Source organism: Lissotriton helveticus, chromosome 9 (assembly GCF_964261635.1).
Source record: "Lissotriton helveticus chromosome 9, aLisHel1.1, whole genome shotgun sequence".
NCBI classification, from domain to species: domain Eukaryota; kingdom Metazoa; phylum Chordata; class Amphibia; order Caudata; family Salamandridae; genus Lissotriton; species Lissotriton helveticus.
In genome coordinates this window covers 298,571,819-298,584,417 of record NC_136070.1, presented here as the reverse complement: position 1 = coordinate 298,584,417, position 12,599 = coordinate 298,571,819, and positions in this window count along the sequence as shown.

Genomic DNA, 12,599 nt, shown 5'->3' with positions numbered 1-12,599 from the left:
CCAGTTCAACCGCTTTAAGTTTCATAAGCCAAAGTACCTCTCTACGTCTCAGTTGTAACTGTCTATTCCCACCTCTTGGGTTTCTTTCGATATGATCAATACCATGGTAGCTGAACTTATGTTTCTCTTTCTCATTGTAGTGTCTAACAATGTGGGAATCAATAGGATAGCGGGTATCACCTGTTTTTAACGCTCTGAAATGTTCCACCATTCTTTCTTTTAGTTTCCTAATGGTGCTGCCTACATAAATCTGTTGGCAGGAACACACTATAACGTAAACCACAAATGTGGTATCGCAGTTAATAAACATATTTATTGAATGGTCACCAGTATCATTATAGTTAAAAGTTTTCACTTTAGTTTTCGCCCATCTACAGGAACTGCATTTACCACATTTGTGGAAACCTATTGTTCTTTCAGTAAGCCAATCAGGTTAAATTTTCTTTACTGGGTAACTAGGACTGATAAAGTTAGACAAAGTGCGTCCCTTCCTAAAGGTCAATCCAGGTCTATTTCCAATATAGGACTCAAGATCCTTATCCATACTCAAAAGGTGCCAATGCCTATTGAGTATACCATATAGTTTGGCACTATCACTGCTAAAGTTAGTTATTAGGCGAATCCTTTCATCCCTCTTCTCACAGAGTTTTTTATCCAAGGTTTTAGATCTTTTGAGTTTTTTAGCTCTTGATACAGCATTATCAACCACTTTATTTGGATAACCTCTTTTGAGAAATCTCCGTGATAGATCAGTGAGGTTCTTATCAAATTCATTATCCATTGAGCAATTACGCCTTGCCCTCACCATTTCTCCATAGGGAATAGCATTTTTTTGGCTAGCTGGGTGACAGCTTCGGGCATGTAGAACAGCATTGCAGCTGGTAGGTTTTCGATACATTCGGCTGCAAATCTTGCCCTCTTGAATGTATAATTCAATGTCCAGAAATGTGATGCTATTAGTGTCATAGTGAGTAGTAAACTCAAGATTAAGTAAATTATCATTCAGATAATCAAAAAAGCCTTTAAGATCATCCACTGATCCAGTCCAAATTAAAAGGCAATCGTCTATGTACCGCCCCCAATAGTAAATGTATTGTATCCATTTTTTGCCGGATGGGCCCCAGATTTTCTCCGCCTCGAACCGCCCCATAAAGAGGTTCGCGAAGGACGGAGCAAATCTGGAACCCATCGCAGTACCAAGACGTTGTCTGTACCATTTACTATCAAAGAGAAATACATTATTTTGCAACACCATTCTTGTCATCATTAGTATCATCTGATTATGATCAAAAAATTCCGCTGGCCTGTCACTGAGAAAGAAATCAATAGCACTGATACCAAGTTCGTGATCTATATTGGTATAAAGTGATACCACATCTAATGTGACCAATATCATTCTGTCATCCCAAGCTACATCATTCATTAAATTCAACACATGTTTAGAATCTTCAATAAATGACGGTAAATTCTTCACATACAACTGCAGATAAGTATCAACATATTGGGATAAGCTTTCTGTGGGCCCCCCAATACCCGAAATAATGGGTCTTCCTGGCGGTTTGACCCTGGACTTATGAATTTTTGGCAGTGTGTACATGCACGGTGCTTTTGGTGTCACAACCTGTAAATAAAGATACTCATCGTGATCTAGTAACGTCAGATCGTACCAGGTTTTCAGTTGATCATTGATAATTTTGATTAGAGATAGCATGGGATTAGCAGATAATTTTTCATAGTATTTGTTGTTACTCAATTGTGAGTAAACTTCATTATTATAATCAATAGTATCAAGAATAACAACATTCCCACCTTTGTCTGCTTTTCGTATTGTAATAGATGGGTTACCCATAAGTTCTTTAAGTGCAAGCCTTTCTCCTGGTAACAAATTATCATTATACCTCTTATTTTTCTCTCGACATTTAGCATCAATAATCTTGTCAATATCAAAATTGACTGCTCTATAAAATGCCTCGATAGTACTACCGGATGAGATTGTAGGTGTCCATTTTGATCTTTCTTTCAACCCACTACCTTCCGTTTGAAATCTGTCTATCTCAAGGTCATCTAATAGCATGTACAAAGTCACTGGGTCATCTTCCTTTTCAGTAAGGGACAGTAATAATTGAGTCTCTTTAAGTTCTTGGATTGTAATGCTACTCAAAGGTTTTAATTTCTCATGTTTACTTTTCTCTGGTACATTTGCAAAATACTTTTTCAGTTTAAGTCTCCTAACAAATTTAAACAAATCAATCTTAGTTAGGTACCAATCAACTTCAGTCATAGGACAAAAACCCATCCCTTTACTAAGTAAGCTGTTCATATCATCAGATAATACAATTGAAGACAAGTTCACAATTTCAATATCCTCACAGTCATCAACATCTTTTTCAATTATGGTTTCCAAGATCTCGTTCGCATCCCTACCCTTCCTCCTTGACCTCCTCCCGCCTCTGCCACCTCCCCTGGTTTTTGTACATTTAGTACCCGATTCCTTTCTGAATCCCTGTTTCCCCGACGTAATCTGTGCACCTCTACTAAAAAATTATTCTCAGGTGTGGGGAGGGTAGCGGAATCAGGAATGTCATCAGTATCACTGCTGGAGATATTACTAGAGCCAGGATCACTATCGCTGGCCGATGGGGTGCCACTCTTCTGTTTACCTGCAGGTGTTTTAACCATCAAATAGTCATATTTCCTAGCGAAGGTATAGACACGACCAGAGCGATAATCTCGTTCGTCGCGTTTAATTTTTCTAGCCTTCCTTTGTTTGATGTCATTCTGTAAATCTGTAAGTTTTTCATCTAAAACAGTATAGTTTTTAATAGTAGCCTCTGGTAGGTTCATCTCCTTAATTTCATCCTCGACCTTTTGAATCTCAATTAACAGTTTAGCTATTTTCCTTTCCGCATTTTCAATCAGAATGTTAATGAGATTTCTAGAACTAGCATTAAGTTCTTTCTCCCAAGTTAAATAAAGGTCAGGCTCTAAGTCCTCATAGGTAGGTATGATTTGGGATCTTAGTCCACGGGGAATCCTATTAAGTTTTAAATACTGTCTTAGAGTCGCAGCATCCCACCATTTATTAAGTTCTGTGCGTTTAAGGGATTCTAGCTTCAGAAACTTGGCTCTGAGGCCTTCCTTCATAGTCTCTTTAGCTGGTCCCACGGCGGCTCCTATTGTTCCACCCGCCACTAAGTTATCAAAAAGTAATTCAGCTTCTTTGTCTCTATTCATGTTCACTTATGCGGCTGCTCCTAAACCACAATACAATAATAATAACAATGGTAACGGTTATACAGGAGCGCACAGCGTGTATAAGAATGTACATATGAAATTGATCAATAAACCACTTGGTGCTCAAGGCGGAGTAGAGCAGGTTACCACTACTCAAAAAATAAGCCAAGGCTAGAAGCAATTCAAGATTCCACCAAGCACTCAAATTGTAAGATTTCAATAAATCTGAATCAAAAAGTGTCTCTGAATGATCAGGTAGTGTAATTTTCTTTTCTTTATTCCAAATTTTCAGCGTAGCTTTTGAGGCACAGCCAACACGTGTTTCGTCTTGTCAGTCACAGACAAACAGACTTCTTCAGGGCTGTAAACAAGTACATTAACCAATATTCAAATATCATCACTGAATAAACAATATCATAATTCCACCACATTTCACCGAGTAATGTGAAGAGTGAAGCGAAGAGAGCCCTATACCAAGAAAAGAGCTGGAATCACCTCAGATGTATCAAAGGACCAAAGGATAATGCCAAAGTAAATAGTTCTAAAATAAATATAAATCAGCTAGTAACACATACCATCAACGAAGGTTCAAAATTATTCAATTCTCCTCATTGAATTCAATAAGCTAACCACTGTAAAGTATTCTAGAATACACAGGAGAAGCAAAACAAAGCCCCGGTCACAGATATGCACTTCCAAAATAACAAGGACAAGTATAAAAGTATTAATCAGTGACTTACCATATAGGTGTATGATAAGTCATATAGCACGAATAGTAATCTTAAGTAACAAGGTCCATAATATCCAAGTGATGTAAAAGTAATAAGGCAGTAGATTCCGTAAATTCAAAATAGTAATAACAAACTCCACTCTGTAATCAGATAAATATCATGTAACAGCCAAATACATGTCAGGGTTTAAAGTCTCACTAGCCTTCTGAAAGCGTAATCTTACCCGAGTCCGAACACTCAAAGTCATCCAATTCGCAAGTAATCCGTAAGTAATTCCAATATCTGGAATAATAAATAATAGGACCCTTAGTATCATTTTCCAACGCTACATTGCCATTTAAATCAATGCTAACACCTACAACAAGAGCAAACTCACCGCATATCTGCTCAGAGTGTTCGTATAAAGCTCCGCGTGCTACACGGGCGCCATCTTGCAATGGCAATTTATAGTTTAGCCCCGTGGACGCCATCTTAGAACGGCTAAAAATTACTTCTTAATACAGAGCGCAGAGTATTGTACAGTAATATGCTCAATAAAAGCATACATCAAGGTCACTAAATGTATATATATGATTCTTTATATCGTGAATAACGCACTGAGCGAACATTGTCCCTCAAATCACATTCAATTGAGGAAACTAGAGTAAACACCGGGCGAGCCCTGTTTGCGTAGCAACATGTCGCGTAAAACACCACGGCAGAGGAGAGTAACCAGTAAACATCCGCCATCTTAGAATGGTAAGCAGTAACATTCGAGTTAAAGCTAAGTAACTTAATCAGGAGCGCACCTTCTTTTGTATAGCCAGATGGACCAAATATAATGCTTCCCATATAAACAACAAGAAATGTACCATATTTAAATCGACATAACAACGATAACAAATTCTTGAGTAGTAATAACGAATTATCAATAACATCCTAGGATAACATGAAACCAAGTATAAATCGCTCAGTCCATAATACGTAATAGCAGAGGATCCAAAACCCTATACCATAATAAGTATATTTATATATAAATACGCGACTAGAATACATCCGTACGCCGCAAAGACAAGTAATAGAGGCGTAATATACATCTTATCAATCTAGCTAAACATCACAGTATGAAGATGTCCTCAATAATCCAAAAGTGCACCTCTCCCCCGTGGGATGTCAAATAATATAGAGAAAAAGTAAGCAGAAAATCAGAGAGAGGGGGGGGGAAAGAGGGGGAAAAGAAGAAAAGAAGAAAAATAGGAAGGCAAGAAAATTATAATGTGCACATGAAATCGATTTAAAGTAACAACAGTCAGTAACTAAAGATAAACAATATGAACACTGTCACATAACGACGTACTCACATTGATAATATCATTCATAATTACAATTTCATTCATTGGAGTCAGTTTAGACTAACAGCAATCAGTTGCTCTGGAAATACAGTATGGAAGCTGCCACATAATGATGTAATCATATAGATAATAATTCATTGATAACAGTTTCAATCATTTCCTAGATAGTATTCCATCTCATGATCAATGTTCAATCCCAGTTCAACCGCTTTAAGTTTCATAAGCCAAAGTACCTCTCTACGTCTCAGTTGTAACTGTCTATTCCCACCTCTTGGGTTTCTTTCGATATGATCAATACCATGGTAGCTGAACTTATGTTTCTCTTTCTCATTGTAGTGTCTAACAATGTGGGAAGCAATAGGATAGCGGGTATCACCTGTTTTTAACGCTCTGAAATGTTCCACCATTCTTTCTTTTAGTTTCCTAATGGTGCTGCCTACATAAATTTGTTGGCAGGAACACACTATAACGTAAACCACAAATGTGGTATCGCAGTTAATAAACATATTTATTGAATGGTCACCAGTATCATTATAGTTAAAAGTTTTCACTTTAGTTTTCGCCCATCTACAGGAACTGCATTTACCACATTTGTGGAAACCTATTGTTCTTTCAGTAAGCCAATCAGGTTCAATTTTCTTTACTGGGTAACTAGGACTGATAAAGTTAGACAAAGTGCGTCCCTTCCTAAAGGTCAATCCAGGTCTATTTCCAATATAGGACTCAAGATCCTTATCCATACTCAAAAGGTGCCAATGCCTATTGAGTATACCATATAGTTTGGCACTATCACTGCTAAAGTTAGTTATTAGGCGAATCCTTTCATCCCTCTTCTCACAGAGTTTTTTATCCAAGGTTTTAGATCTTTTGAGTTTTTTAGCTCTTGATACAGCATTATCAACCACTTTATTTGGATAACCTCTTTTGAGAAATCTCCGTGATAGATCAGTGAGGTTCTTATCAAATTCATTATCCATTGAGCAATTACGCCTTGCCCTCACCATTTCTCCATAGGGAATAGCATTTTTTTGGCTAGCTGGGTGACAGCTTCGGGCATGTAGAACAGCATTGCAGCTGGTAGGTTTTCGATACATTCGGCTGCAAATCTTGCCCTCTTGAATGTATAATTCAATGTCCAGAAATGTGATGCTATTAGTGTCATAGTGAGTAGTAAACTCAAGATTAAGTAAATTATCATTCAGATAATCAAAAAAGCCTTTAAGATCATCCACTGATCCAGTCCAAATTAAAAGGCAATCGTCTATGTACCGCCCCCAATAGTAAATGTATTGTATCCATTTTTTGCCGGATGGGCCCCAGATTTTCTCCGCCTCGAACCACCCCATAAAGAGGTTCGCGAAGGACGGAGCAAATCTGGAACCCATCGCAGTACCAAGACGTTGTCTGTACCATTTACTATCAAAGAGAAATACATTATTTTGCAACACCATTTTTGTCATCATTAGTATCATCTGATTATGATCAAAAAATTCCGCTGGCCTGTTACTGAGAAAGAAATCAATAGCACTGATACCAAGTTCGTGATCTATATTGGTATAAAGTGATACCACATCTAATGTGACCAATATCATTCTGTCATCCCAAGCTACATCATTCATTAAATTCAACACATGTTTAGAATCTTCAATAAATGACGGTAAATTCTTCACATACAACTGCAGATAAGTATCAACATATTGGGATAAGCGTTCTGTGGGCCCCCCAATACCCGAAATAATGGGTCTTCCTGGCGGTTTGACCCTGGACTTATGAATTTTTGGCAGTGTGTACATGCACGGTGCTTTTGGTGTCACAACCTGTAAATAAAGATACTCATCGTGATCTAGTAACGTCAGATCGTACCAGGTTTTCAGTTGATCATTGATAATTTTGATTAGAGATAGCATGGGATTAGCAGATAATTTTTCATAGTATTTGTTGTTACTCAATTGTGAGTAAACTTTATTATTATAATCAACAGTATCAAGAATAACAACATTCCCACCTTTGTCTGCTTTTCGTATTGTAATAGATGGGTTACCCATAAGTTCTTTAAGTGCAAGCCTTTCTCCTGGTAACAAATTATCATTATACCTCTTATTTTTCTCTCGACATTTAGCATCAATAATCTTGTCAATATCAAAATTGACTGCTCTATAAAATGCCTCGATAGTACTACCGGATGAGATTGTAGGTGTCCATTTTGATCTTTCTTTCAACCCACTACCTTCCGTTTGAAATCTGTCTATCTCAAGGTCATCTAATAGCATGTACAAAGTCACTGGGTCATCTTCCTTTTCAGTAAGGGACAGTAATAATTGAGTCTCTTTAAGTTCTTGGATTGTAATGCTACTCAAAGGTTTTAATTTCTCATGTTTACTTTTCTCTGGTACATTTGCAAAATACTTTTTCAGTTTAAGTCTCCTAACAAATTTAAACAAATCAATCTTAGTTAGGTACCAATCAACTTCAGTCATAGGACAAAAACCCATCCCTTTACTAAGTAAGCTGTTCATATCATCAGATAATACAATTGAAGACAAGTTCACAATTTCAATATCCTCACAGTCATCAACATCTTTTTCAATTATGGTTTCCAAGATCTCGTTCGCATCCCTACCCTTCCTCCTTGACCTCCTCCCGCCTCTGCCACCTCCCCTGGTTTTTGTACATTTAGTACCCGATTCCTTTCTGAATCCCTGTTTCCCCGACGTAATCTGTGCACCTCTACTAAAAAATTATTCTCAGGTGTGGGGAGGGTAGCGGAATCAGGAATGTCATCAGTATCACTGCTGGAGATATTACTAGAGCCAGGATCACTATCGCTGGCCGATGGGGTGCCACTCTTCTGTTTACCTGCTGGTGTTTTAACCATCAAATAGTCATATTTCCTAGCGAAGGTATAGACACGACCAGAGCGATAATCTCGTTCGTCGCGTTTAATTTTTCTAGCCTTCCTTTGTTTGATGTCATTCTGTAAATCTGTAAGTTTTTCATCTAAAACAGTATAGTTTTTAATAGTAGCCTCTGGTAGGTTCATCTCCTTAATTTCATCCTCGACCTTTTGAATCTCAATTAACAGTTTAGCTATTTTCCTTTCCGCATTTTCAATCAGAATGTTAATGAGATTTCTAGAACTAGCATTAAGTTCTTTCTCCCAAGTTAAATAAAGGTCAGGCTCTAAGTCCTCATAGGTAGGTATGATTTGGGATCTTAGTCCACGGGGAATCCTATTAAGTTTTAAATACTGTCTTAGAGTCGCAGCATCCCACCATTTATTAAGTTCTGTGCGTTTAAGGGATTCTAGCTTCACAAACTTGGCTCTGAGGCCTTCCTTCATAGTCTCTTTAGCTGGTCCCACGGCGGCTCCTATTGTTCCACCCGCCACTAAGTTATCAAAAAGTAATTCAGCTTCTTTGTCTCTATTCATGTTCACTTATGCGGCTGCTCCTAAACCACAATACAATAATAATAACAATGGTAACGGTTATACAGGAGCGCACAGCGTGTATAAGAATGTACATATGAAATTGATCAATAAACCACTTGGTGCTCAAGGCGGAGTAGAGCAGGTTACCACTACTCAAAAAATAAGCCAAGGCTAGAAGCAATTCAAGATTCCACCAAGCACTCAAATTGTAAGATTTCAATAAATCTGAATCAAAAAGTGTCTCTGAATGATCAGGTAGTGTAATTTTCTTTTCTTTATTCCAAATTTTCAGCGTAGCTTTTGAGGCACAGCCAACACGTGTTTCGTCTTGTCAGTCACAGACAAACAGACTTCTTCAGGGCTGTAAACAAGTACATTAACCAATATTCAAATATCATCACTGAATAAACAATATCATAATTCCACCACATTTCACCGAGTAATGTGAAGAGTGAAGCGAAGAGAGCCCTATACCAAGAAAAGAGCTGGAATCACCTCAGATGTATCAAAGGACCAAAGGATAATGCCAAAGTAAATAGTTCTAAAATAAATATAAATCAGCTGGTAACACATACCATCAACGAAGGTTCAAAATTATTCAATTCTCCTCATTGAATTCAATAAGCTAACCGCTGTAAAGTATTCTAGAATACACAGGAGAAGCAAAACAAAGCCCCGGTCACAGATATGCACTTCCAAAATAACAAGGACAAGTATAAAAGTATTAATCAGTGACTTACCATATAGGTGTATGATAAGTCATGTAGCACGAATAGTAATCTTAAGTAACAAGGTCCATAATATCCAAGTGATGTAAAAGTAATAAGGCAGTAGATTCCGTAAATTCAAAATAGTAATAACAAACTCCACTCTGTAATCAGATAAATATCATGTAACAGCCAAATACATGTCAGGGTTTAAAGTCTCACTAGCCTTCTGAAAGCGTAATCTTACCCGAGTCCGAACACTCAAAGTCATCCAATTCGCAAGTAATCCGTAAGTAATTCCAATATCTGGAATAATAAATAATAGGACCCTTAGTATCATTTTCCAACGCTACATTGCCATTTAAATCAATGCTAACACCTACAACAAGAGCAAACTCACCGCATATCTGCTCAGAGTGTTCGTATAAAGCTCCGCGTGCTACACGGGCGCCATCTTGCAATGGCAATTTATAGTTTAGCCCCGTGGACGCCATCTTAGAACGGCTAAAAATTACTTCTTAATACAGAGCGCAGAGTATTGTACAGTAATATGCTCAATAAAAGCATACATCAAGGTCACTAAATGTATATATATGATTCTTTATATCGTGAATAACGCACTGAGCGAACATTGTCCCTCAAATCACATTCAATTGAGGAAACTAGAGTAAACACCGGGCGCGCCCTGTTTGCGTAGCAACATGTCGCGTAAAACACCACGGCAGAGGAGAGTAACCAGTAAACATCCGCCATCTTAGAATGGTAAGCAGTAACATTCGAGTTAAAGCTAAGTAACTTAATCAGGAGCGCACCTTCTTTTGTATAGCCAGATGGACCAAATATAATGCTTCCCATATAAACAACAAGAAATGTACCATATTTAAATCGACATAACAACGATAACAAATTCTTGAGTAGTAATAACGAATTATCAATAACATCCTAGGATAACATGAAACCAAGTATAAATCGCTCAGTCCATAATACGTAATAGCAGAGGATCCAAAACCCTATACCATAATAAGTATATTTATATATAAATACGCGACTAGAATACATCCGTACGCCGCAAAGACAAGTAATAGAGGCGTAATATACATCTTATCAATCTAGCTAAACATCACAGTATGAAGATGTCCTCAATAATCCAAAAGTGCACCTCTCCCCCGGGGGATGTCAAATAATATAGAGAAAAAGTAAGCAGAAAATCAGAGAGAGGGGGGGGGAAAGAGGGGGAAAAGAAGAAAAGAAGAAAAATAGGAAGGCAAGAAAATTATAATGTGCACATGAAATCGATTTAAAGTAACAACAGTCAGTAACTAAAGATAAACAATATGAACACTGTCACATAACGACGTACTCACATTGATAATATCATTCATAATTACAATTTCATTCATTGGAGTCAGTTTAGACTAACAGCAATCAGTTGCTCTGGAAATACAGTATGGAAGCTGCCACATAATGATGTAATCATATAGATAATAATTCATTGATAACAGTTTCAATCATTTCCTAGATAGTATTCCATCTCATGATCAATGTTCAATCCCAGTTCAACCGCTTTAAGTTTCATAAGCCAAAGTACCTCTCTACGTCTCAGTTGTAACTGTCTATTCCCACCTCTTGGGTTTCTTTCGATATGATCAATACCATGGTAGCTGAACTTATGTTTCTCTTTCTCATTGTAGTGTCTAACAATGTGGGAAGCAATAGGATAGCGGGTATCACCTGTTTTTAACGCTCTGAAATGTTCCACTATTCTTTCTTTTAGTTTCCTAATGGTGCTGCCTACATAAATTTGTTGGCAGGAACACACTATAACGTAAACCACAAATGTGGTATCGCAGTTAATAAACATATTTATTGAATGGTCACCAGTATCATTATAGTTAAAAGTTTTCACTTTAGTTTTCGCCCATCTACAGGAACTGCATTTACCACATTTGTGGAAACCTATTGTTCTTTCAGTAAGCCAATCAGGTTCAATTTTCTTTACTGGGTAACTAGGACTGATAAAGTTAGACAAAGTGCGTCCCTTCCTAAAGGTCAATCCAGGTCTATTTCCAATATAGGACTCAAGATCCTTATCCATACTCAAAAGGTGCCAATGCCTATTGAGTATACCATATAGTTTGGCACTATCACTGCTAAAGTTAGTTATTAGGCGAATCCTTTCATCCCTCTTCTCACAGAGTTTTTTATCCAAGGTTTTAGATCTTTTGAGTTTTTTAGCTCTTGATACAGCATTATCAACCACTTTATTTGGATAACCTCTTTTGAGAAATCTCCGTGATAGATCAGTGAGGTTCTTATCAAATTCATTATCCATTGAGCAATTACGCCTTGCCCTCACCATTTCTCCATAGGGAATAGCATTTTTTTGGCTAGCTGGGTGACAGCTTCGGGCATGTAGAACAGCATTGCAGCTGGTAGGTTTTCGATACATTCGGCTGCAAATCTTGCCCTCTTGAATGTATAATTCAATGTCCAGAAATGTGATGCTATTAGTGTCATAGTGAGTAGTAAACTCAAGATTAAGTAAATTATCATTCAGATAATCAAAAAAGCCTTTAAGATCATCCACTGATCCAGTCCAAATTAAAAGGCAATCGTCTATGTACCGCCCCCAATAGTAAATGTACTGTATCCATTTTTTGCCGGATGGGCCCCAGATTTTCTCCGCCTCGAACCACCCCATAAAGAGGTTCGCGAAGGACGGAGCAAATCTGGAACCCATCGCAGTACCAAGACGTTGTCTGTACCATTTACTATCAAAGAGAAATACATTATTTTGCAACACCATTCTTGTCATCATTAGTATCATCTGATTATGATCAAAAAATTCCGCTGGCCTGTTACTGAGAAAGAAATCAATAGCACTGATACCAAGTTCGTGATCTATATTGGTATAAAGTGATACCACATCTAATGTGACCAATATCATTCTGTCATCCCAAGCTACATCATTCATTAAATTCAACACATGTTTAGAATCTTCAATAAATGACGGTAAATTCTTCACATACAACTGCAGATAAGTATCAACATATTGGGATAAGCGTTCTGTGGGCCCCCCAATACCCGAAATAATGGGTCTTCCTGGCGGTTTGACCCTGGACTTATGAATTTTTGGCAGTGTGTACATGCACGGTGCTTTTGGTGT